Source organism: Hyla sarda, chromosome 2 (assembly GCF_029499605.1).
Source record: "Hyla sarda isolate aHylSar1 chromosome 2, aHylSar1.hap1, whole genome shotgun sequence".
NCBI classification, from domain to species: domain Eukaryota; kingdom Metazoa; phylum Chordata; class Amphibia; order Anura; family Hylidae; genus Hyla; species Hyla sarda.
In genome coordinates this window covers 123,523,722-123,551,665 of record NC_079190.1, presented here as the reverse complement: position 1 = coordinate 123,551,665, position 27,944 = coordinate 123,523,722, and the positions used below count along the sequence as shown (strand labels likewise).

The following is a 27,944-nucleotide window of genomic DNA, read 5'->3' as shown; positions in this document are numbered from 1 at the left end:
AGGATATATTTGTCAACATTACACAATGCTTCCCCCAGCTTACAGACCCCTCCTCACCCCTCCCAGCTTCATCTATTATCTCTATGGGATCAGGATATATAGCAGTAATATATCTCCCCTGAGGCTGTGTTCACACATTGCCTTTCTTGCTGCTTTTTTTCTGTTCGTGCTCTGATTTTGCTATATTATGACAAAATTGGAGAGTTTTTGCCACAACTGTGCAAAATTTTGTAAAAACATATAATTTTTTACTCCTGTGGCTGTGGGTACCAGAGTAATAACTGGGGTTTGCACTAGCTGTTTTTGGGGCTAATGCTAAGCCACAACTTAGTAATGGATTCCATCAATAAGACGGCTTCCACTACTAAGCCTAAAAATTTAAATAAAATAATTTTTCAATGTGTTATTTTTTTTATTACAACCCCCCCCCCACACAGCCCTTGTTAACCATTTTATTAAAAGAAAAAAAAAGACAGCCATCGACGTAGTCCAGCGAATCCTACATAGTTCACTGGATACACAGATCTGAAACGAGAAGAAAAAAAAAAGAACAATGGGTTAGTCCATTTAGGGCGCACCCATAAACCAGTATGTTTTCAAACAGGGAGCCTTCAGCTGTTGCTGAACTACAACCCCATGATTCTGTGACAGATTGGGGTTGTAGTTAATAAACACCTGTAGGCTCCCTATTTAGGAATACATTAGGGGTGTGAATCTCGATACCAGTGTGGCGATTCGATATATCCCGATATATCGCGATACCGTCTAGGTGACGATACATCACAATATATCCCGATACATCGCCCACCTGGGAGCATTCATAGATCCCAATAGATGCCGCTGTCAGCTTTGACAGCGGCGATCTAGTAGTCCAATGCGCGCTTTTCTCATTTTATCCCGTCCGGGCTGCAAAATAAAAGAAAACACACACTTTCTCTTACCTGCCAACGAGCCCCCGGAGCTCTGGTACACTCCGGTACAGGTGTTCGGTCCCCGGGCTGTATTCTTCTTACTTCCTGTTAGCCCGGCACGTCACACGGAGCTTCAGCCTATCACCAGCAGAGGCGGAACATCGCTGCGGCCGGTGATAGGCTGAAGCTCCGTGTGACGTGCCGGGCTAACAGGAAGTAAGAAGAATACAGCCCGGGGACCGAACACCTGTACCGGAGTGTACCGGAGCTCCAGGGGCTCGTTGGCAGGCACATATAGATGGCTTTATATACTGGATACCATACAAAGAGTTAACCAGCACAGCTCAGTACCGTGAGTTAACTCTTTCCTTGCTGGGCTGATGGGTAGCGCTTAGCCCAGCAAGGGATTACAGTAATGCAGCAATGTATACATACCGTAGTTTACTGTATATTAATGCTGGCCAATAGATATATATGATGTATATCTTCTGCTCAGCATCAGTTGTGCAGGGACAGCTCCGGGGCAGGGAGTCCCGTCAGTATAGTGATAGTAGTCTCAGCTGCTCCATAGTATACATGGTTGCACTATGCATGGATTTATGCAATATGGCCGAGGGAGGTAAGTAGTGATGCAATCCTTACACTCTGTGGACCGTGCGCTCTGCATCCGACCCACAGATTAGTACCCTGAAGGCAGTGAAAAACTGTCACAGGATACAAAATTGGCTGTTTCCACACACAAGAAAAAACGCCAGAAAAACTGCCAAATGCTGGAAAAAAAAAACATGCGGAAATGTAGCCTAAAGCAGTCCACATTATGGTTATGGTTCTAAAATTATGTAAAAAATTTGCATGGAAACAGGCTGCGAAAAGTTTGATTATTTTCCCACTCAAATAATAGTCTATGATTCACTCTATAGGCATTCCAGAATGCTTCTATAAGGCTAAGTTTCCACTTGGTAATTTTTGTGGCAGTTTTTGGATAACTGCCACTACAAATTTTGAGCCAAAGCCAGAAGTGTATTCAAAAGGAACAGGACATATAAAGGAAGGACTTACACTTCTCCTCCCTTATGGATCCACTTCTGACTTTGGCTCAAAAACAGCAGTGGCAGTTTTCCAAAAACTTCCCCCCAAAAAAAACCAAGTAGAAACCTAGCCTAATGGTTGATCATTAAAACAAAGCAGTTCTATACATCTGAATTTGCCTGGAATTGCAAATACCCCTTCTGTTATTCATTCTCAACTAATGGCGTTGATTCGCAGCCACCATCTTTAAAGTTTCCCTGTCATTTAGAAAAACTTTTGGCATGTCATACTGGAATGTCAAAAGTTTTGAATGCTTAAAGGGGTATTACAGGAAAAAACTTTTTTTTATATATCAATTTGCTCCAGAAAGTTAAACAGATTTGTAAATTACTTCTATTAAAAAATCTTAATCCTTCCATTAATTATCAGCTGCTGAAGTTGAGTTGTTCTTTTCTGTCTGGCAACAGTGCTCTCTGCTGACATCTGTGCTTGTCTCGGGAACTGCTCGGAGTAGAAGAGGTTTGCTATGGGGATTTGCTTCTACTCTGGACAGTTCCCGAGACACGTGTCATCAGAGAGCACTTAGACAAAAAAGAAAAAAGAACAACTCAACTTCAGCAGCTAATCAGTACTGAAAAGTTTAAGATTTTTTAATAGAAGTCATTTACAAATCTGTTTAACTTTCTGGAGCCAGTTGAGATACATTATATATATATATATATATATATATATATATATATATATATATATATATATATATATATATATATATAATATAAAGTTTTTTTCCTGGGTAAACCCTTTAAAGTCTGAGGGGGAGATTTATCAAAACCTGTCCAGAGGAAAAGTTGCCCATAGCAACCAATCAGATCGCTTCTTTCATTTTTGAAAAGGCCTCTGCAAAATGAAAGAAGCAATCTGATTGGTTGCTTTGGGCAACTCGGCAACTTTTCCTCTAGACAGTGTTTAGAGTGTTTAGACCCCACCAATCTTCTGATCCAGATATCACCAGGGGGAGCGTGTGGTTGTGCGCTTCCCTCCCTGGCTATACACGATCTCTGTCAAGCTGCACTGGATAGGCTCCTTAGACTTCTAATGGAGCCCGTCTAGTGCAACTGGATGCAGGTGATGGCCTGTGTCTAGAGATTGGGATCTGAACATTTAGACCCCATGTCTGTCTGACGTGTGAAAAGTTTTTCTAAATGATAGAGACTGGGGGACATGTATCATTATTTGTGTATGGTAGAAGCAGTTTACTCCTTATGCCGAATTCTAAATTATGTGCAGAAGCGCTAAATTTATCAATCAAGCGCAAAGAGTTTCATAAATTGCGGGCAAATTCAGTAATCTTCTCATACCTCCACTCTTTGAAAAATGAAATTGATTATTTAGAGCATCTTGCTACGTGCAGTCCAAGATGGATTATATTTGCGTTAAAAATATGGTCATTGTGCAAGACTTCTGCGGGTAAATGAAATGTACGCAGTTAATAAATTCATGTCTACTAAATATGTCACTTCAAGGTACACCGAAACTACACATCTGGAGGAAATGCTCCACCAGAATGTACGCAAAAAAACTGCTTGCGCAAAATTTTGCGCAAAAATGTAAACACAAAACGGGTAAAATCATTGATACATGTCCCCCACTAAGCTTTATTGCTAGTTTACGTGGGGCATTTTTACAACATTGCAGCTAGTTGAAAAGAAGCCAAAAAATTGAATCGCTTCATTAATTACATGTTACAAGCCTGGGCAAGTCTAGATTATAGGCAGAGGCTTGGCTGGCACAAGCTTTCTACTGCTCCTCCTTGTATTAGTGGCTGCTGTTAGGTAATGACATGGTTTATTTGATACTTTTTTTTCTTGTGTTGCTGAAGTGCCTGCGGCAAACATTAGCCATCCAGTTAAATAACGGAATAATATTAAGCTCTACTCTGCTTCTATTAGTTATTTGATTTGCCTTGAAGTTTGACATGCACAAGCCTGTTTTGGTGAAAATATTTAGTTTCCAAGTCTTTGGCACAACGAAGCTGCTGTGCAGAGTCTTGACTTGTTGAGAGCGTTAATTATGTCTATTCTTCAGTGCTGTGAAATTCTTAGTAAATCCAGTGTAAATGAGACAACAAGTTGATGCTCAAACACTTTAATTACTCAAATGCCAGAATTTGGACTTCCCCATAAGCCTGTGTTCCACACATAAAAAGTATACTTCCTGTAGTCTCCCAGCATAATAAGAGGTTTTGCTTAAAGGGGTACTCCACCACTAAACATCCCCTATCCAAAGGATAGGGGGTAAGATGTCTGATCGCGGGGGTCCCGCCACTGGGGACCCCCGCAATATAGCATGCGGCACCCACCTGTTTCTTGTCCAGAAGCCCTGGAGGGTCTGGGTCCCGTCCACCGGAACGGAATTTTGTGACATCACGACTCCGCCCCCGTGTGATGTAACGCCCTGTCCCCTCAATGCAAGTCTATGGGAGGGGGCGTGACGGAGTCGTGACGTCACGGACTTCCATTCCCGTGGTCGGGACCCAGACCCTCCAGCGCTTCCGGACAAGAAACAGGTGCGGGTGCCGCATGCTATATTGCGGGGGTCCCCAGCGGCGGGACCCCCACGATCGGACATCTTATCCCCTATCCTTTGCATAGGGGATAAGATGTTTAGGGGTGGAGTACCCCTTTAATGGCACTTAAAAAACATAAACATTTTTTATTCTTGTTTTGTAATTAATATAGTTAATATAGTGCAATTTTTTTTTATATATTTTTATTAACACCTTAAGTATACAAGGGCGTACATTTATGTTCTACACTCGGTCGTGCTATGTAAAACTTTCTCCGCTTCTGAGCTGATAGCAGCCGAGCCCTATTATGATGTCCATCATAAACCTTATAAACGCTTTAATCAAGGTTGATTTGCGTGATCTAAAAGCTGTAAAATGGGCTGATCGGGATCTCCATGGCAAAATCATTGGGTCCCGTTCAACTGATATGACGGCAAGAAGGCCCTATTCTGCCTCTGTGCTGTCAGATTGCTGCTCCACTTCTCTAGTCTGGCTAGGCAGGCTGGAGAAGCCGAGTGCCAATAGCACTGATTAATGGTAAGCTATGGCACAGCATTGTTCAGTGTTAGCAATCGAAAGATTGCATGTAATAGTCCCCTAAGGGGACTGATGAATGGTTAACAAAATACTAAAAAAGTGTTCTTAAATATAAACAAACAACTTCCCAACTAAATGCTTAGATCACCTCAAAATGTTTAGATCATTTTGGGGGTGATCAACGCCAAAACTATTAAAATATAACATTAATGAAAGGGCACGGTGAACTATGTAAACTTAAAAAGTTACCTAATGCCAGCAATCTGTGCATTCTATGTGGCTATATACCGTATGCCTCTGAACTCATGCACTGTTTTTTGCTGCATCTTTTCTTAAATTCTGTATCAAGGAGAAATGTTTTTAAAGTATGTATTGCAGTGCTTCAAGCATATAGTTGTATAATACTTGTACAATTTTTTTTATTATATAACATTTTGTCATTACCTTTCAAATCTATGTGGATCCATTGTATAAAAAAAAAAAATCAGTGCTCCTCAAAAATAGTTTTTTGGAGAAAACTGCTACTGCAGTTCCTGGGCCAAATCCAGAAGTGGATCCAGTAGGAAGGAGAAGTAGAAGTCCTTCCTTTATATTTCCTATTCCTTTTCAATACACTTCTGGCTTTGGCTAAAAAAATACAGTGGCAGTTTTCCCAAAAAAAAAAAAAAAAATGTCAAGTAGAAACTAACCCTAAAAGGCAGGTTCCTCATGACTGCTAGGATAAGTTCACATGCATATCTTTTCTTTTGGATTTCTGTTGCATATTCAACTTTTTTTACCCATATATTCTGTTGCGGTTTTGTAGGTGAATTAGCCCCATTCAGCGAAATCTCTATCCTGTCTTTCCAACATGTTTTAGTGACTTGTCACCTATTCATGTGTATTTTACCTACAGCCTGTACAACATGGATTATCATAAAAGACAGGGAGGCGCATTGCTCGTTTTTAGCGCAAAATACATGCCAAAATGTTTTAAAAAGCACAGTGGGGAAAAAGGCATTGATAGTTTGTGAAGTCTGAAATATTATACTTGAAAATGAGAGACCAACACAGGGCAGCTATCACCTTGGAAACAACGGTCCCTTGCGTGCCGTGTCTGGTGTTATAAGTTTAAGATATTATGCTAACACGCAGCAGTCACAAGTTTTGTAGATAGATAACACCTGACTAGCAGATTTCAGGTCGACTTGTTCTAATTGGTAAAATGTTACACCTGGTGAGTTTTTATACTGAAATATATAAATTATATATAAAGACCAGTCCTCAAAAGTGCATAGAGAAAAGAAGATTAGATCCAGTGAATATATTAATAATCACTTATAAAATCACATATATAGAAACCGGTGTCTAGCGCAGGGCCCTTGCGCAGACTCCAGTGTAAACAGTGATTATAGATAGTAAAAATATCAATAAAAGCAATATAAAATAAAGCTGATAATGACAGTTGGGACCACAAAAAATTGTGAAGTTTCCCCCAGATAATCACCTTGTAGACCAGGTGTATTCAACTGGCAGACCGCGGTCCAGATCCGGACCATGGCCGCCAGTCATCTGAACCTCCGGACGGATCTCCCCTCATTCATTGCAGGTCGCCGCACTAGTAGTTGGAACAGTGTCAGGGCAGTGGTAGCGCCGCTGCAGCGCAACAGTTAGCAGCGAGTCCGGGGTTAAAATCGCTGCCTATAAGGAGCGCAGGGGGAGCAGCGCTGACCATGCTATACATTATGCTGCTACAGTAGGTCCATTTCCTTCATCCCCAGCGAGGGCTCTTTAAAAATCTTTGCAGGGCCGGACAGGTCAGGGGCTGCTGGGAGCAGACACGCACGTCTGCTCTATGCCCCTGACAGGTCCCTGCATCTGACCCCACAGATCACCGGCAGTGCACACAGGAGCACAGAAACAGCACCCTCCGCGCTACCTCACATTTTACCAGAAGCACTGGAGGGTGAGTGTACTGGCTGGGGAAGGAGTGAGAAGACTGAGGGGGGGAGGTGAGGAGACCCGTGCAAGGATGGGGAATGTGTGTGTAAGGAGACCGTGGATGGATGGGTTGGGGGGGGGGGGGGTGAGGAGACTGTGGATGTATGGATGGGGAGAGTACAGCGGCATCATTAGTTCTGGGGGCATAGCGGCATCACTAATTCGTGGGGCACAGCGGCATCACCAATTCATCGGGCACAGTGGCATCACTAATTCATGGGGCACAGTGGCATCACTAATTCGTGGGGCACAGTGGCATCACTAATTCGTGGGGCACAATGGCATCACTAATTTGTGGGGCACAGTGGCATCACTAATTTGTGGGGCACAGTGGCATCACTAATTTGTGGGGCACAGTGGCATCACTAATTTGTGGGGCACAGTGGCATCACTAATTTGTGGGGCACAGTGGCATCACTAATTTGTGGGGCACAGTGGCATCACTAATTTGTGGGGCACAGTGGCATCACTAATTTGTGGGGCACACTGGCATCACTAATTTGTGGGGCACACTGGCATCACTAATTTGTGGGGCACACTGGCATCACTAATTTGTGGGGCACAGTGGCATCACTAATTCGTGGGGCACAGTGGCATCACTAATTCGTGGGGCACAGTGGCATCACTAATTCGTGGGGCACAGTGGCATCATTCATTCTGGGGGCACAGTGGCATCACTAATTCTGGGGGCACAGCGGCATCTAATTCTGGGGGCACAGTGGCATCCTTAATTGTGGGGGCATAATGGCATAATTAATTCTGGGGGCACAGTGGCATCAATTATTTGGGGCACAGTGGCATCAATTATTTGGTGTATAGAGGTACAATAAGTCGGTGCAGGGCACACAGTGTTTGTCGAAAATTTTATTTGGGGGCATAGCGTGTGGCAGTAAAATTACAGGAGAATAGTGTGTGGCAGTAATATACCAGGGGCATAGTATGTGGCAATAATATACCAGGGGCCCAGTGCGTGGCAGTGTTATATTCAGAGGTACAGTGTATGGCAAAATTATTTTCAGGGGTACAGTGTGTGGCAGTAATATACCAGAGGTACAATGGGTGGCATTATTAAATTCAGAGGGTACAGTTAGGGGCCCAGTGTGTGGCAGTAATATACCAGGGGCCCAGTGTGTGGCAGTATTATATTCAGGGGTACAGTGTGTGGTATTATTATATTCTGAGGGTACAGTGTGCAGCATTATTATATTCAGAGGGTACAGTGTGTGGCAGTATTATATTTAGGGGCTACAGTGTGCAGCAGTATTATATTCAGGGGTACAGTGTGCGGCAGTATTATATTCAGGGGTACAGTGTGTGGCAGTATTATATTCAGGGGTACAGTGTGTGGCAGTATTCAGGTGTACAGTGTGTAGCAGTATTATATTCAGGGGTACAGTGTGTGGCAGTATTATATTCAGGGGGTGCAGTGTGTGGTAGTATATTCAGGGGTACAGTGTGTGGCAGTATTATATTCAGGGGTACAGTGTGTGGCCGTATTATATTCAGGGGTACAGTGTGTGGCAGTATTATATTCAGGGGTACAGTGTGTGGTAGTATTATATTCAGAGGGTACAGTGTGTGGCTGTATTATATTCAGGGGTACAGTGTGGTAGTATTATATTCAGAGGGTACAGTGTGTGGTAGTATATTCAGAGGGTACAGTGTGTGGTAGTATTATGTTCAGGGGTACAGTGTGTGGCTGCATTATTTTCAGGCGTACAGTGTGTGTCAGTATTATATTCAGGGGTACAGTGCGTGGCAGTATTCAGGTCATAGATCCTCCACACTTCAGTTGCTCATTTGGCACTGAGGCCGCTATTTGTGAACAGGCCTTAGCGTTCAGCTCGGACCTTCACCGGATGGCAGACCTGGATAAGCAGACCCTCACTAAAAATAGTTGAGTACCCTGAACTATAATCACTGTTTACACTGGAGTGTGCGCAAGGGCCCTGCACTAGTCCCCGGTTGCTATATATGTTATAAGTATTAATAAATCCACTATTATTAATATATTCACTGGATGTAATCTTCTTTTCTCTATGCACCTTTGAGGACTGGTCTTTTTATATGTAATTTATATTTTTTATATATATAAATGTTATATTTATTCTTTGCATATGTATTTTGGGTGTAGGCAACACCAGTAACCTTGGGTACGTATTCTGCCTTAAAGGGGGAAGTCCAGTGGAAACAAGTAGAAAACCAATGTTTTCAAATCAACTGGTGCCTGAAAGTTAAAGGGGTTAACCAGGAAAAAACTTTTTTTTTTATATATCAACTGGCTCCAGAAAGTAAAACATATTTGTAAATTACTTCTATTAAAAAATTTTAATCTATCTAGTACTTATTAGCTGCTGTCTAAAACAAAGAATAGTGTGAATTTATTTTCTGTCTGACAACAGTGCTCTCTGCTGACACCTCTGTCCATGTCAGGATCTGTCCAGATTAGAATCATATCCCCATAGAAAACCTCTCTGGCTCTGGACAGTTCCTGACATGGACAGAGGTGTCATCAGAGAGCACTGTTGTCAGACAGAAAATAAATTCACACTTTTCTCTGTAGTATACAGCAGCTGATAAGTACTAGAAGGGTTAAGATTTTTTAATAGAAGTAATTTACAAATATGTTTTACTTTCTGGAGCCAGTTGATATATAAAAAAAAAAGTTTTTTCCTGGTTAACCCCTTTAACTTTCACGAAGTGATTTGCAATACTGTTTAACTTTCTTGCATCAGTCGATTTGAAAAAAAAAAAAAAATTCCACTGGAGTTCCCCTTTAAGTGAGCTACACTATTCCTTTTTCTCTAGTTTTTATACTGTGCACAAATTTAGGATATTGCAAAAACCAGTGTAATCCTTTATCGATCACACCTGTCTACAGAATATGTGGGGTTACATTTTTGCCCTACCTGTATCAATTACAGTAAATAAAAAGTGGAGGTTACCCCCAAGAGGCATCATCTGATTAAGAGAGACGGACCTGTGAGCAGATTTGTAGGGTATAAACTTAGCGTAAGTCTGTATAGGGCTTTAACCCTTAATTTGTACATACATTTATTTAGCACAGAGATATCCAGAGCTTCAAATGATGTGCAAATTGGGCTTTGGAGCCCACTGGGGAAACTTAATTAAGGAGAGGTATGTACAGGTTCAGAATTAAAAACCCTATACTGCACTACCCTTACTTTACACAATAAAAAACCTGCTGACAGTTGTATTTAAATGGGAATGTATCACCTAGATTTTTTACTGCTTAGAGCCAGATACGGAAACATTTTTCTTTTTTTTATAGTTTTTTTTTAAATTTCTCATTGTAATATTTTTTCATCTTGCCGTTTTTAACAGCATTTCGAGATATACTTTACAGCAAGCCCAATGAACATAGGCAACAATATACAGGTGTTGTCCTGTTAGCATGAATGGAAAAGGTTTCTGGGCATGCCCTGTGACCTTTTATAGAGGTGATTCCACAGGGACCCAGCTGAGTCTAAGCTGGGTACATCACTTTTTGTCTTCTCTTTTTAAATTGCTGGCCACAGCAATGTCCCTCCTCAGCCAGCAATGGGCTGAGCGGCAGTGTGATGTATTGAGCCCCGGCACTGGCCTTCTTCTTGTGCCAGACTTAATATGTCACACAGATGCTTGGCCTAGGCGGGACATTGCTGTGGCTAACGATTAGCTGATCAGCAGTGTTGCACATTGAGCACTGGTAAGCAGAGGACACACAAGGGCAGCAGCAGGGAATTCCTTAGTACTGGAGTTCCCTTTAAAGGGGTACTCCGGCCTTAAGACATCTTATTCCCTATCCAAACGATAGGGGATAAGATGTCTGATCGCGGGGGTCCTGTCTCAGTTGCACGCAGCGCTGGAGGCTTCGTGTCTGAAGCCTCGCGACCAAGAGGCCGGAGTATCGTGACATCACAACTCCGCCCCCTTGTGACTTCACACCCCGCCCCCTCGATGCAGGTCTATGGGAGGGGGCATGATGGCTGTCTGGCCCCAGCGGCGGGGCCCCTGCGATCAGACATCCTTTGGATAGGGAATAAGATGTCTTAGGTCCGGAGTACCCCTTTAATGTTACAGATCACTATTCAGCATCCTCCTCCTTATCATAGACAGAACAGAAAGTCTTCGTTTTTGGCTAAGTGATGAGAATGAATACTGCAAGCTAATAGATGCATCTTTTGTAGAATCTGCAAAGGAGACTCCTTACTCAAATGTGAACATAGTCCAATGCTGGTCATATACATTAGATAGCTGTCAACCAACAGTTATCTTGACTGAAACATTGTGGTTTTCCCGCCAGGCGCTGTTCCACAACATGTGAACTCCCCCTTAATTCACGTGGTTACTGTAGACAAGTTTGAAATCTGTGACTCTAAGGCTCCATTCAGACTGCCGTTGTGACATGGCAGTGCTATTGACGTCAGGGAACACAGGGAGAATAGCAGGAAAAGAATGCATCATGCAACGTCTTTTTCTTCCGCTACTCCTGTCATAAAACAACTGCGTCCAACGGACCCCATAATAGTAAATGGGATCTGTCGGGACCCATTGTTGCCTGTTATGCCCTGTCTGGATAACGGACTTTAACCCCTTAATGGCCAAGCGTTTTTCCACTTTCGTTTTTTCCTCCTTTTTAAAAATCATAACCCTTTCGATTTTTCACCTAGAAATCCATATGATGGCTTATTTTTTGCGCCACCAATTCTACTTTGTAATGACATCAGTCATTTTACCCAAAAATCTACAGCGAAACCAAAAAAAAAAAAATCGTGTGACAAAATTGAAGAAAAAACACCATTTTGTAATTTTTTGGGGCTTCTGTTTCTACGCAGTAAATTTTTTGGTAAAAATGACACCTTATCTTTATTCTGTACGTCCATACGATTAAAATGATACCCTACTTATACAGGTTTGATTTTGTCGTACTTCTGGAAAAAATCATAACTACATGCACGAAAATTTATATGTTTAAAATTGTCATTTTCTGACCTCTAAAACTTTATTTTTCTGTGTGCAGGGCGGTAGGAGGGCTCATTTTTTGCGCTGTGATCTGAAGTTTTTAGCAGTACTATTTTAGTATTGATAGGACTTTTTGATAGCTTTTTATAAATTTTTTCATGATATAAAAAGTGACCAAAAATACGATATATGTGCGCGTACGCCATTGACCGTGCGGTTTAATTAATGATATATTTTTATAGTTCGGACATTTACGCACGCAGCAATACCACATATGTTAATTTTTATTATGGTTACATATTTTTTTGATGGAATTTGGGAAAAGGGGGTGATTTCAACTTTTAATAAGCAGTTGGTTAATGGGTGTTTTTTTAAAACTTTTTATGAAACTTTTTTTTGTCCCCTTAGGGGACTTTTAGGAGGAATCATTAGATTCCTCATACAGAACAATGTGGTTTCATAGAACCACATTGATCTGTGTGCTCTGCACTTGATTGATAAAGCCTGGTACTGCCAGGCTTTATCATTCTCAGCGCAGCAGCCGCCACAGGAGGAGAGGTAAGCCCTCCGGCAACCTCAGCAGTGGATCGCCCCCCGGACCACCAGGGATGGTTTAAATGTCCCTTTAGATGCCGCTGTCAACTTTGACAGCGGCGATCTAAAGGGCTAATAGCTGGCCTGTCAATCGCCGCATTGCTGCTATTAACGCCGGCCCTGATTCCTGTAGCTGGGGGCTGGCTGGTATGACGCGGGCTCGCGCATACAAAGTTTGCCTTCTCTGGACGAGACAGCTTGTCCTTAGACGGCAACTGGTTAAAGGCCCAACAAAATAAATGTGCCTAACTGACTTTTTCCGATGGGGCACAGCGGCATTGTGAAAGGGGCCTTAAATGGGCTCTGTCAGATCAACTTTTTATATGTTGTACATATGTTGTACTTGGCAAAACCTTAACCTTTCTAATATACTTAAAGGGGTACTCCGGTGGTAATTTTTTTTGACTATATGGCATCTTCTTTGTAAGTTTAGTTTTTTTACATTTTACATGTGTTATATGTTTGGCAGCATGTATGTCTTTTTCTTACCTGTTTGTTGGGCAGGAAGTTCTGTAGTTCAGATGGTTTTCTTTTACTGTTGTCCACAGTTCTGAGTCTGTTGTGGACAAGATGTCACAGCTTTTTTTTTCTTCTTCTCTGTGTGCATGAGAGATACAAGCCATGCCCCCTCATCTCATCCAGCTGAGTACACAGCTCCTCCCCTCCCCCCTGCTCTGTATTCTAAGGATGCAGGTCTGCACAGGAGAAGGACCTCACAGAGAAGATAAGTGTTATCTGAAGGGGAGGATGAGAAGGTGCACGGGCTGGGGATGTATGGACTGCAGGGGAATAAATCTCATACTGGGAATGATCTCTATATGTGAAGGAGGAGGGGGGGACTCCTGAATGTCACATGCTGGGAGTTGTAGTCCCTGTTGTGTGTGTGTGTGTATGCTAGTGTTTACAAACCAGAGTGCCTCCAGCTGTTGCAAAACTACAACTCCCAGCATGCCCTGACAGACTTTGGGCATGCTGGGAGTTGTAGATTTGCAACAGCTGGAGGCACACTGGTTGGGAAACACTGTTCTAGCCTATTCAGTATACACATCATGTTACACCTGTGTTTCCCAACCAGTGTGCCTCCAGCTGTTGCACAACTACAACTCCTAGCATGCCCAAAGGCTGTCAGGGCATGCTGGGAGTTGTAGTTTTGCAACACCTGGAGGCACCCTGGTTGGGAAACACTGGTGTATGCCCTACAGAGGTGTGGTGAACTACAACCCCCAGGAGACTACAGAGGCAGCATGCTGGTGTTATACCACAGACTGAAGACTCCTGAATGACACATGCTGGGAGTTGTAGTCCCTTTTGTGTGTGTATGCCAGTGTATCCCAACCAGGGCTGATTTATATTAGTGTGCTGTGTATAAAGGGGACGACCCGGGAAAATAGTAGGATGGGTAAAGGGCGGAACAAACAAAAAAAAAAGGAGCCGCCCCAAACCAGCAAGGCATGTGGCATGCTGGGATTTGTAGTTTTCAGCACAGCAAGAAACAGGAAATAGAAGCAAAGATATGAAAACAAAGTGGGGGATAAAGAGACAACAAAGAACGGAAATAGAGTAGGCTAAACAACAAGAATAGAAATAAAATAAAACAAATAGGGTAAGTCAAAAACGGAAAAACACGTTGACCACCGGAGTACCCCTTTAAGAAAATGTTATTATCTTTTTATAGAAATCATGGCTAAAAACACCCCACACCATCCAGAACATAATCCTGTCTAGCTGCAGCATCATCTTTGTCCAAGCTTAAGCACAGGCATAGACCAAGTCCAGTAAGTGAGGGTGAGGCTATGTTCACACGTTCGGAATGTCTGCATGGAAAATCTCTGTGGACATTCCGCAGACTGCGGGCACATGCATAACATGCAGGTGCTGGGACCGCACGGAAATGTGCCCTCTCATAGACAGCAATGCATTCCGCAGGGAGTCTGCAGAAAGAATGGACAGGTTCATTGTTTCTGTGGACACGGAAATCGGAATTTCTGCATGAGAAACTTCTGGCATGTAAATTTCATGCCAGATGTACAGCGCAGCAGAATCCCATTGAATACTTTGGGACTCTGCTGCTGCTGAAACTCCGGTGGAATTCCAACGCGGAATTCTGCACGGAAATTCCGGACATGTGAACATGGCCTGAAACTAGAACTCCTCTGTGCTCACTATTGTCCTATCAGACTGCATCCTGAAAAGGGGAAGGGGAAAAGGTGACAAAACAGCCTTCCGTGGTTGTATGAAGAGACCCAACACTCAGGGAGGAATGTAAATCATGCAGAATAAGGAGATGTCCCCTCCAAAACACAGAATGACAAAGCAAGTGAGCAACAGATAAAAGATATTTGAAAATAAATATAGGAAATATCTGTCCTGCCAATGACTGACTGAGGCGGGTCACCATTACAGCCAGAGCTTGGCTGAGCAGGTTTTCCTACATATCAGAATCGGATCAGAATCTTTAAACAGTATGATCCTAGGTACTGTAGGTACAGCAGTGACAGGGATGTGTATATCCCTTATCTACTGTAGTGTGCCTTGCCTATAGTGCTGATTTATTAAAACTTGTGCAGAGGAACAGTGGAGCAGTTGCTCATAGCAACCAATTAAATATCAGCTTTTATTTCTAAAAATGCCTCAAAACATTAAGCTGGAATCTAATTGGTTGTTATGGACAACTTTTCAGTTTTTATTGTGCTTGTTTTGATAAATCCCCCAATATCTTTAATTTTTTATCTAAATTGTCCAAACTCTGTGCTGATCATTTGACAATGTATCTTTTATTGAGGCTAAAGCTTCAAATCTGTTGCATAGACATAGTAACAAGGCAACGTGGCTGCCTGCAACCTCCACCACTAGGATCTTCCTGCATTCTGACTGCCTGCACCCTCCACCAGGGGGGGCTTGCTGCACATTGTTAATGCAGGAAGCATCTAAGTGCCCTCTATTACCAACTGCAGACATTTGTCATGTAACCCTTTGTCTAGGGAGCAGTTTTTGAGGTCTCTCTCATTGTTTATAAAGCCATTTCAAAGAGAAGAGCTTATCAGTTCACAAACTGTCTTCAATAATGTTTATTGGGCAAGTAGCTCTGCTCTTGTTGCCTTTATGGCAGCAGAAAACACTGTTGTTAGACAGACACTGCACAAAGAGCCAGAGTTATACAGTATAGTTTCCAATTAGGATATTTCCACTTAAGGGTCTACTTACTTTTGTTGCCAAGGTTTAGACATTATTGGATGTATATTGAGTTATTTTAAGGGGCCTACTTTATATTGTAGCAGAGTGTCATTTCTTCAGTGTCCTCACATAAGATATATAATAATATATTTACAAAACTATGAAGGGTGGATTGACTTATGTGAGATATTGAATATGTAGACAGTAGTTCAGTGTTGCTGCACTTTACTGTATGATAATAAATACTGTTCATGGTGATCTTTGCTGATATGAAGGTAAACCCCTTGTTGTGTCAACACTACCAGCTTTCAGTATCCATAACACCGTCATCCAATGTGGCACAGACTGAATAGTGATGGATAGAAAGGAGCCAGAATCCGTTTACTTGCCCCAGCAGTACCTGCAGAATTTGATGTGGTTAACCTTGTCCATACATAATATTTGATGTGCCCACTTGGAACTACTTGTGATGATAATTTGTAAAATTAAACTTTAGCACTAAGGGTACATTTGAATAAAACGCATATGCTGTAGGTTTTTCTTGTGGATTTACGCATGGAAAATTTGCATTGGTTTACAGTACTTGGCAAATGGATGAGATTTTACAAGTCTAAGCCATGCACTTATTATTAATGGTACTTATTCTGATTGGGTGACTGTTACTAGTGGGGTACCACAGGGGTCAGCCTTGGGTCCTGTTCTATTTAATATATTCATTACTGACCTTGCAGAGGGGTTGAATAGTAAAGTAGCAATCTTTGCAGATGATCCTAAACTATGTAAAGCGGTAAACACTATAGAGGACAGTGCACTGATACAAATGGATCTGGATAGGTTGGAGGTTTGGGCAGGGACCCTCCTTGGGTTATGGTGTCTCTATACATATGAATCAGTCCTGTTGATCATTGGTCCTTGATTGTTGTGTTTTCTGGCTGATAAATTGGTCTATCTACTATTCCTTTCAGGCATAATGCTTCGGCATACTTTATCAAGTATTTGATAGTTGATCTACTCTTATATGCTTGGTTTGCTATGTGGCTCATTCTACTTGTGTACTGAACTGTTTGTAGCATAGTCATCATGATTACTGACAATGTGCGGACGGTACATGTAGGTAGTATTAGGTCAGGAATTCTTCTAAGGCTTAGATATACCCCATCAAGTAAGAGTTACCATGCTCGGCTTTAATATGCTTAGTCTGCTATGTGTATCATTCTACAGGGTGGGCCATTTATATGGATACACCTTAATAAAATGGGAATGGTTGGTGATATTAATTTCCTGTTGGTGGCAAATTAGTATATGTGAGGGGGGAAACTTTTCAAGATGGGTGGTGATCATGACGGCCATTTTGAAGTCGGCCATTTTGAATCCAACTTTAGTTTTTTCAATAGGAAGAGGGTCATGTGACACATCAAACTTATTGGGAAATTCACAAGAAAAACAATGATGTGCTTGGTTTTAACGTAATTTTATTCTTTCATGAGTTATTTACAAGTTACTGACCACTTCAGTGTGCTGCCCATTGTGTTTGATTGTCAATGCAACCCTCTTCTCCCACTCTTCACACACTGATAGCAACATCACAGGAGAAATGCTAGCACAGGCTTCCAGTATCCGTAGTTTCAGGTGCTGCAGAATGGGCAAAACAAAAATTGGAACCGGACCCTCAGTTTACGCAGAAGATTTTGTTCAGTGATGAGGCAAACTTATGTGAATGGTGAAGTTAACAAACAAAACCACCGCTATTGGTCTGACACTAAACCACATTGGATAGATCACTTCAAGATTGTTGGAACACAAAAATTTATGGTATGGTGTGGTAAATGGGGTACAAAGATAGTGGGGCCATTCTTCATCAATGGAAACCTCAAGGCCACTGGATATGCGAAATTGCTACATGATGATGTGTTTCCCTCTTTATGCACTGAAGCTGGCACGTTCCCTGAGTTTTTCCAGCAAGATGGTGCTCCACCATATTATGGGTGTCAGGTCCGAGAATTCCTACATGAACAGTTTCCTGGAAAGTGAATTGGTCGTCGTAGGCTAGATGAATGGCCCCCAAGGTCTCCCGATTTTACCCCCTTAGACATTTATCTTTGGGGTCATCTGAAGGCAATTGTCTATGCTGTGAAGATACGAGATGTGCAGCACCTAAAACTACGGATACTGGAAGCCTGTGCTAGCATTTCTCCTGCTGTGTTGCTATCAGTGTGTGAAGAGTGGTAGAAGAGGGTTGCATTGACAATCCAACACAACGGGCAACAAACACATTGAACACATTTTATAAGTGGTCAGAAACTTGTAAATAACTCATGAAAGAATAAAGATATGTTAAAACCAAGCACATCATTGTTTTTCTTGTGAAATTCCCAATAAGTTTGATGTGTCACATGACCCTCCTCCTATTGAAAAAACTAAAGTTGGATTCAAAATGGCCAACTTCAAAATGGCCGTCATGGCCACCACCCATCTTGAAAAGTTTTCCCCCTCACATATACTAATGTGCCACAAACAGGAAGTTAATATCACCAACCATTCCCATTTTATTAAGGTGTATCCATATAAATGGTCCATCTCGTACTTGTGTACCAAACCGTTAGGAGCATAGTCATCATGATGGCTGATGAAGTTCAGTCTGTACACGTAGATAGTGTTAGGTCATGATTTCTTCTAAGCATTGTTCTAAGGATGTTTCAAATAAGAGAATTATTAACCCCTTAAGGACTCAGCCCATTTTGGCCTTAAGGACTCAGACAATTTAATTTTTACGTTTTCATTTTTTCCTCCTCGCCTTCTAAAAATCATAACTCTTTTATATTTTCATCCACAGACTAGTATGAGGGCTTGTTTTTTGCGCGACCAGTTGTCCTTTGTAATGACATCACTCATTATATCATAAAATGTATGGCGCAACCAAAAAACACTATTTTTGTGGGGAAATTAAAACGAAAAACGCAATTTTGCTAATTTTGGAAGGTTTTGTTTTCACGCCGTACAATTTCTGGTAAAAATGACATGTGTTCTTTATTCTGAGGGTCAATACGATTAAAATGATACCCATTATTATATACTTTTATATTATTGTTGCGCTTAAAAAAAATCACAAACTTTTTAACCAAATTAGTACGTTTATAATCCCTTTATTTTGATGACCTATAACTTTTTTATTTTTCCGTATAAGCGGCGGTATGGGGGCTCATTTTTTGCGCCATGATCTGTACTTTTTTTTGATACCACATTTGTGTATAAAAAACTTTTAATACATTTTTTATAATTTTTTTTTTAATAAAATGTATTAAAAAAGTAGGAATTTTGGACTTTTTAAATTTTTTTTCGTTCACGCCGTTCACCGTACGGGATCATTAACATTTTATTTTAATAGTTCGGACATTTACGCACGCGGCGATACCAAATATGTCTATAAAAAATGTTTTTTACGCTTTTTGGGGGTAAAATAGGAAAAAACGGACGTTTTACTTTTTTATTGGGGGAGGGGATTTTTCACTTTTTTTTTACTTTTACGTTTACATTTTTTTACATTTTTTTTACACTTGAATAGTCCCCATAGGGGACTATTCATAGCAATACCATGATTGCTAATACTGATCTGTTCTATGTATAGGACATAGAACAGATCAGTATTATCGGTCATCTCCTGCTCTGGTCTGCTCGATCACAGACCAGAGCAGGAGACGCCGGGAGCCGCACGGAGGAAGGTGAGGGGACCTCCGTGCGGCGTTATGAATGATCGGATCCCCGCAGCAGCGCTGCTGGCGATCCGATCGTTCACTTAAATCACGAACTGCCGCAGATGCCGGGATCTGTATTGATCCCGGCACCTGAGGGGTTAATGGCGGACGCCCGCGAGATCGCGGGCGTCGGCCATTGCCGGCGGGTCCCTGGCTGCGATCAGCAGCCGGGATCAGCCGCGCATGACACGGGCATCGCTCCGATGCCCGCGGTTATGCTTAGGACGTAAATGTACGTCCTGGTGCGTTAAGTACCACCTCACCAGGACGTACATTTACGTCCTGCGTCCTTAAGGGGTTAAAAGTAAAATTTTAGAGCTTGTGCTACGGTGAAGTTTATGTTAACACTATATTTTGTTTAAACCAGGAGTAGAACCAACACAGAATAAGGTATCAAATATTTTCATTATAGTTTTTTCCTGTGTTGGTTCCACTCCTGGTCCACTCCTGGTCTTCCTGGGGGGCAGGAAGACTGCTGCCGTCTCTCACACAGCAGACATCAATGAGAGAGGCAGAAACATGCATTGCAGATGAAAAAGTAATTGTCCAAGCGTGTGTGTGTGTATGTATGTATGTGTGTGTGGATATATGTATATGTGTGTGTGTCTATCTAATGTGTATGAATATATGAACCCAGTGTGTGTGTGTGTGTAATAAAGGGGGACTACAATCCTATCCTCATGCTGTTTCAAAACTAAAACTCCCAGCATGCCTGCACAGCCAAATGATGTGTGGGCATGCTGGGAGCTGTAGTTTTGCAACAGCTGGAGGCACCCTGGTTGGGAAGCACTGGACTGAGGAGAGGGAGGGGGAGTGGTTATCACAGTGAGTACCCGCCCCCCTGCTTCTGGTAGATAAAATTAAGGTATTTCAGAAATAAAGCTAATTCTGAGAGAAATGTAGGTCACAGACACATACAAAGTACATGTGCATGATCATGATGAGATACTGAGCAACATATAACAGTTTTGTTTTTTTGAGTGATCTGACGGGTACGTTTTAAGTACAATTGCAGTGCTATTCAGTGAATTAAAATAATAAAAAATAACTTTAAAAAATTCATATAATATCATACAAAAAGATAACAAGTTAAATACATACACCTGTACATCCTAATAAATGATCATGATCATGTGTACCAAAAGCATAGAATAGACAATTAGGAGGAGGAACACTCACCTGCTGTAAGGGGTAATGGCCACTGAGCAAGAGCAAGGGGCTAAGACTGAGTACGTGTGGGATTGTCAGCTGACTCTCCCGATCACGTCATCCGACTTCTAAAGATCATGTGACCGTTGTCATGGAGAAGAGCGAAGCTCACGCTTGTTCTCTCCATGATTCTCGGCTCTTAGCACCATAGCTAAAGATTGCGTGAGCGTCGCTCTTCTCCATAACAACGGTCACATGATCTTTAGAAGTCGGACGACGTGGATCACGTGATCGGGAGAGTCAGCTGACAATCCCACACGTACTGTGTGATCTGAAACGTTGCTTGACATGAAGTGAATGAAGTTTTTTTGCACCTTGGATTTCTTAGAGTGCTGCACCATTTTTTTGGGGATGGATATTATATCTATATATATATATATAAAACTCAACGTGTGTGTGTGTGTATGTAGGTTCCACAAAAACTTCCAAACGGCTAAAGATATTAAAATGAAACTTGGCACACATGTTACTTATATGTCAGCAACAAACATAGGATAGGTGATTTAACCCTTACTCACCCCCATTTGCCAGGGTTGGGGTTTATGTTTAAAGTCCCATACAAGTCTATGGAAAATATATGTTACTGCATAACTTCCAAACGGCTGGAGATATTTTGATAATACTTGGTCACATGTTACTTATATGTCCACTTAAAATATAGGATAGTTAATTTAACCCTTAACTACCCACATTTGTAAGGGTCAGGGTTTTTGTTTAAAGTCCCATTCAAATCAATGGGAAATGTATGTTCTCACATAACTTCTGTACGCCTGGAGATATTTCAATACCTGGTACACATATTACAGGTCGGGATATGAGGATGGGATGGGAGGTCGAGATAGGAGGTCAAGATAGGAGGACGGGATGGTCGGGATATGAGGACGGGATATGAGGTGGAGATAGGAGGTCGGGATAGGAGGCTGGGATAGGAGGTCGAGATAGGAGGACGGGATAGGAGGTTGCGATAGGAGGTTGAGATAGGAGGTCCGCATAGGAGGTGGAGATAGGAAGACGGGATAGGGGGTTGAGATAGGAGGACGGGATAGGGGGTTTAGATAGGAGGACGGGATAGGGGGTTTAGATAGGAGGACGGGATAGGGGGTTTAGATAGGAGGACGGGATAGGGGGTTTAGATAGGAGGACGGGATAGGGGGTTTAGATAGGAGGACGGGATGGGAGGACGGGATGGGAGGACGGGATATGGGGTTGGGATATGACGACAATATATGGGGATGGGATTTGAAGTCAAAAGCTTCCTCCTTTGTTGATTTTCCTCCCCAACAAGGATTAGGAAGGAAAAAACGGGCAACGCCGGGTACTCAGCTAGTGTGTATATGTGTATATATATATATATAATATAAAAACTGGGAAAGCAGCACAACCCAAAAAGCAAAATTGCAAATAAATAGAAAGTAACTAGTTGGGCCCGGTGTGAGACCCCAATCCAGATACAGCAATGCAAGATAGTCGCAGCACTCCGAATGTAGAAAAAAAAAAAATGGCTTTATTCCATTTCACAAATACAGGTGCATGCTTGAAAAAGGCTGCATGGGCAGCTTAAACGTTGCACCTGTATTTGTGAAATGGAATAAAGCCACTTTTTATTTTTTCTACATTCGGAGTGCTGCGACTATCTTGCATTGCTGTGTGTGTGTATATATGTATATATGCACACACAAAATATATTTTTGACTTGTTAAAATATGACCAAGGTGATGCTCCTTTGAGCCAATAATGCTGTTTCAGAGGTTTTCATGTTAAAACATTTTTTGTAGATGTCAGAGAGGTTTGGGTGTTTTTTTATTTTTTTATAATTTTGGATGTGATTTACTGACATGTCTTAATTGTATGTCAAAGCTTTTTTTTTTAATTTTTTTTAATTAAGAATTTCGATTTGATTCTATGCAGTGCACTTTTCGGTAAAGATGACACCAGACAAGACAAGAATACCTAATTTATATCTGTTTTATTTTATTTTACTACTTATTAGAACTACATGCACCAAAATTAGTATGTTTAAAATTGTCATCTTTTGACCCCCTATAACTTTTTAGATTTTCCGTGTGTGTGTGTGTGTATATATATATATATATATATATATATATATATATATATATATTATTTTTTTTTTATAGGGTATACAAAGTGACCAAAAATAAGCAATTTTGGACTTTGGAATTTTTCTAACGTGTACACCATTGGCTATGTGGTTTAATTAACTTTATATTTTTATAGTTTGTGTATTTATGCATGCGACGGTATAACATGTTTATTTTAGTTTGCATATATATATATATATAAAAAAAAAAATGTAAGTGGGAAGAGGGGTTGATTCAAACTCTTATTACTGAAGGGGTTGAAACACATTTATTAACTTTTTCTTTTTACTTTTTTTTACACTAATACTTAGGCTAGGTTCACACGGCCGTTTACTTCCGTAAACTTTTCTCCTGTCACTGCCTCCTAAACGGACCATACTACTAACAGATGCAAACGGATGACGTCCTGTGGCATCCTTTTGCATCAGTTTTTCATCAGTTAGTATGAAAAGTGTAATACTCACAGCAGACGGCAGGTACCCAGGGAGTAGTAGATCCGTAGTTCCACGGTAGTCTGGAGTGGGTGATCTAGTGGATCTGCTGGACCTGTGTGGCAGATGACGCGGGCCATGCCAGGTCTAAGGTGCCGCTGGTTTTCACCAGAGCCTGCCGCAAAGCGGGTCGAACTTGCTGCAGGAGGCGACACCCAGGTCGCTACCCCTGGCACGACTCGACCACACAGGCGGCTGAGTTGATGTGTGGCACCGAAGGAATAGGCAGGATGGTAGTCAGGCTGGCTAGAGGTCACGGCAGGCGGCATAGGAGCGTAGTCAGTAGGATAGCAGAAGGTCAATAGGCTGGCGGCTAGAGACACGGTCGGGTCACGGAATACAAAGGTCAGGCACACGGCAAGGAAACACTAGGACTGCTCTCTCTAAGGCGCAAGGCAAACAAAGATCCGGCAAGGGTACTAGGGAGGTGCTAAAACTTATAATAATGGTGCAGGTGTTAATACTAATTACGGGTGCACTGGCCCTTTAAATTTCAAATCTCCGGCGCGCGCCGAGAGACAGCTGAAAGACAGAGGACGGGGGTGAGTGACGGGCTGGGACTCGCATGCGGGCGCGTCCCGCGATGCGAAGCCCAGCCCACCCGAGCCAGGAGCCGACATACGGGGAGAGATGCGCTCACGGACGGTATGTCTGGCCGGAGCACTGTTTATAACAAAAAGTCAGCCACCTACAGACTCCCGCAGCCAGGACTACTACTACTCCCATCATGGAACAGACTTGTCTCCATGATGGGAGTAGTAGTTCCTGGCTGCAGGAGTCGGCAGGTGACTGGGGAGGCTACATTAGTGCTTGTACTACTACTCCCATCATAGAATAGAGTCTGTTATAGAATATAGTCTCCCCTGCCACCCACCTGCAGACTCCTGCAGCTGGTGGAACAAGTCTGTTCCATGGTGGGAGTAGTAGTAGCCCCATGACACTGTAGGAGTCTGCTGATTTCACCTCTTCTGAGCATGCTCAAAAGTGATAAGGGATAGCATAAACCGGGGACAAAAGGATGACATTACAGGTTCATACGTTTGCCATAGATTTCAATGTTAAATTTTAAAAGACCCGTTTTTTACCTGTTGTTTTTGTCGGCCAAAAAAATTCTGCATTCAACATCTTCTGCCCGTCAAAAATAACGTATTAAAAAGAAAATGGGTGCAAATGGGTAATAAAGGTCTGTAAAAAAATCCCATTGAGAACAATGGGACCCTTTTACAGCCCTTTGCAACCCGTTGGCTAAAGTAGTAAACGGATTGCAGAACGGCCATTTTTTGACGGGAGCAGGCGGCCGTGTGAACGAGCCCTTACCCATAGGGGACTATTACATGCAATTCTTATCAGCGATGTCTGGTATTAGCCGTGGGTCCCGGTTTCTGATAGCAACCGGGACCCACCAGGTATGAAGTGCGCTTCACATAACTGGAGCGGCCATGGACACATATGTCCATGGTCGTTAAGGCGTTAAATAAAATAATGTACACTAAAGTACCATTGCTTTACATTCACAGACCTCTGGGAGGGGGGGGGGGGGGCTGGATTTGTCGGAAGGGGATGCACAATATTCTGCTTTGTCCGGGCGCTTTGACCCATGCTACGTCAGTTCTACTTCTTGTTTTGGTTAAAGATCCTGACCACAATAATGTGTGAACATAGCCATATTGTGGTTCTCTTGATGGATGTAGAGCTGTGATAGTTGTTATTGGTACCAGGTGGTGCAGGATTTCTTCACTTCTACAGTAGCATTTATCAGCTCATTTCTGTTTGCACAACACACTTGTTGAGAAATACAAACATAATAAGAATTGTGTACAAAGCTTTATTAAACCTGTCTCTCAACACTATTTATTTACCTATTTTTAATGCTCACGATGTACTGTAGTAAATACAGGCTTGTACAAGTGTATTTTGATCCAAAAATAGAAGTGCAAGTGTATTAAAGCCGCGCTGTATGAAATTAATTTCAGATTAAAAGCTGGTCAGTTTATAGCCGCGGGTCCAGCTTTCTAAACCTCTAGCGAATATTTGTTGTGTCGTCAAAAATCACCTGTTGGCCTCAAGTAGCCTCTGGATTGAAAGCATTTGACAGGCAGCAGGCTGTACTACTCCTCGCTCTCTGACAAGTAACCAAACAGGGTCCATTCCCTCTTTTTATGAATAGAGGTTATTTTTTTTTCTTTTAGCTAAGACTGGTAATAAAGGTTATATTTATCACTTTATATTAGATAAAACTAATGAACTTTAACCCCTTAAGGATCGGGGGGGTTTTCCGTTTTTGCACTTTCGTTTTTTGCTCCTTGCCTTTAAAAAATCATAACTCTTTAAATTTTGCACCTAAAAATCCATATGATTGCTTATTTTTTGCGCCACCAATTCTACTTTGTAATGACGTCAGTCATTTTGCCCAAAAATCTACGGTGAAACAGAAAAAAAAATCATTGTGAGACAAAATTGAAAAAAAAACAAACGCTGTTTTGTAACTTTTGAGGGCTTCCGTTTCTACTTAGTACATTTTTCGGTAAAAATGACACCTTATCTTTATTCTGTAGGTTCATACGATTAAAATGATACCCTACTTATATAGGTTTGTACTTCTGGAAAAAATCATAACTTCATGCAGGAAAATGAATACGTTATGACCCCTATAACTTTTTTATTTTTCCGCGTATGGGGCGATATGGGACTCATTTTTTGCGACATGATCTGAAGTTTTTAACGGTACCATTTTTGCATTGATAGGACTTATTGATCATTTTTTATTCATTCTTTCATGATATAAAAAGTGAACAAAAATGCACTATTTTGGACTTTGGAATTTTTTTGCGTGTACGCCATTGACCGTGCGGTTTAATTAACGATATATTTTTATAATTCGGATATTTCCGCACGCGGTGATACCATATATGTTTATTTTTATTTACACTGTGTTTTTTTTTATGGGAAAAGGGGGGTGTTTCAAACTTTTAATAGGGAAGGGGTTAAATGATCTTCACTTTTTTTTTGCAGTGTTATAGCTCCCATAGGGACCTATAACACTGCACACACTGATCTTTTACATTGATGACTGGTTTCTCATAGGAAACCAGTGATGGATGATTCTGCTGCTTGACTGCTCATGCCTGGATCTCAGGCACTGAGCAGTCATTCAGCGATCGGACAGCGAGGAAGCAGGTAGGGACCTTCCTGCTGTCCTGTAAGCTGTTGGGGATGCCGCGATTTTGCCGCGGCTATCCCGAACAGCCCACTGAGCTAACCGGCACTTTTTACTTTCACTTTTAGCCGCGCGGCTAAAGGGTTAATAGCGCGCGGCACTGCGATCAGTGGCGCGCGCTATTAGAGGCGGGTCCCGGCTTCACTATAACGCCGGGCCCGCCGTGATATGATGCAGGGTCACCGTGGGACCCCGCGTTATATCACGGGAGCGGGACCAAGGACGTACTCATACGTCCTTGGTCCTTAAGGGGTTAAGCTAGGTTCTAACATAGTATTTTGAAACAATGAGCAAGTCAAAAACACATAAACAAGTGCATTCCACTATGAATAATCCGCAGAAGAACCTATTGAAGTTAGGCTAGGCTTCCACTTTTTGTGAAAAAACGCTGCGGCCAGATGTTAGCTTAGTCAATAGGGAACTGCAAAATGCCATATCCACTTTGCGTTTTTCTGTTTGGTGTTTTTGTAATCCTTTTGGCATTTTTCACCTATTTTTGGCTCCTTGACAGTTTTTGAAAAACAACCTCTTGTTGAGACTTTGCCATTTTCTTTAAGGAAAATCTCGGCGTTTTCCACCCATAGAAGTCTAAGGTAGTGAAAAAATGCCAAGAAAAGACGTGGGTTTTAACTTTGGCGTTTTTGCAGGCGGTTTAGCTGTCCGGACTTTAGCGATTCAAAAGAAAGAGATGGAGATAGCTTTTTTTTTTAATAAAATTTTGTAGGGTACCGTTAAATAAAATAAAAAAGATACAGTAGGGATGGAAAAAATTATATTTAGCGAAATGTATCTTTTTTATAACAGAATTTTTATGTGGGCGGGCGGGGAACTAAAATGTAACCGACAATAATAAAAATTTAGAAATGTGAAAATAATATATTTATTATAAATGATTTTGTTAAACTTTTTATTAATGTATTTTAATAATGTGTTGAATAAAGTGTGTGTGTTTTTTTTTATTTTATTCACTTTTTTCTTAATTTTTAAAATTTTTTAGTTAGTACTACTACTCCCAGCATGGAACATACTGTTCCATGATTGGAGTAGTAGTACAAGTACTAACGGACAGATCGCCCCGGGTGTCACTTCTGACACTCGTTGTGATCCTTCTGTATAATGTACAGATGCGGGCGGCCGGTTGGCAGCTCTTCTATGGTCCCCTGCACTGACGTATATATACACATATTCATATTTCCCGCAGAGAGTTGTGATTGTCTGGAACCATCACAACTCTCTGCAGGAAATATGAATATGTGTATATATACGTCAGTGCAGGGGACCATAGAAGAGCGGCCAGCTGCATCTATACATTATACAGGAGGATCACAGCGGGTGTCAGAAGTGACACCCGCTGTGATCTTTCCTTAACTGCAGTTACTACTGCTCCCAACATGGAGCACACTCTACTCCATGCTGGGAG

General features: G+C 41.8%; 1 protein-coding gene and 1 long non-coding RNA gene across 2 annotated transcripts in view; one reads left to right on the top strand and one right to left on the bottom strand.

Annotated features, from left to right (window-relative positions):
- The window catches only part of DGKH (diacylglycerol kinase eta), a 283,882-nt gene that overhangs the window by 24,089 nt on the left and 231,849 nt on the right, over positions 1-27,944 (top strand). The gene's annotated exons all lie outside the window — the stretch shown is intronic.
- Positions 428-20,865, bottom strand: LOC130355380 (uncharacterized). Its single transcript, XR_008888495.1, has 3 exons — positions 20,688-20,865; positions 5,293-5,382; positions 428-525 (listed from the first exon to the last, which is right to left on the bottom strand). It is a non-coding gene; the product is annotated as an uncharacterized LOC130355380 (long non-coding RNA).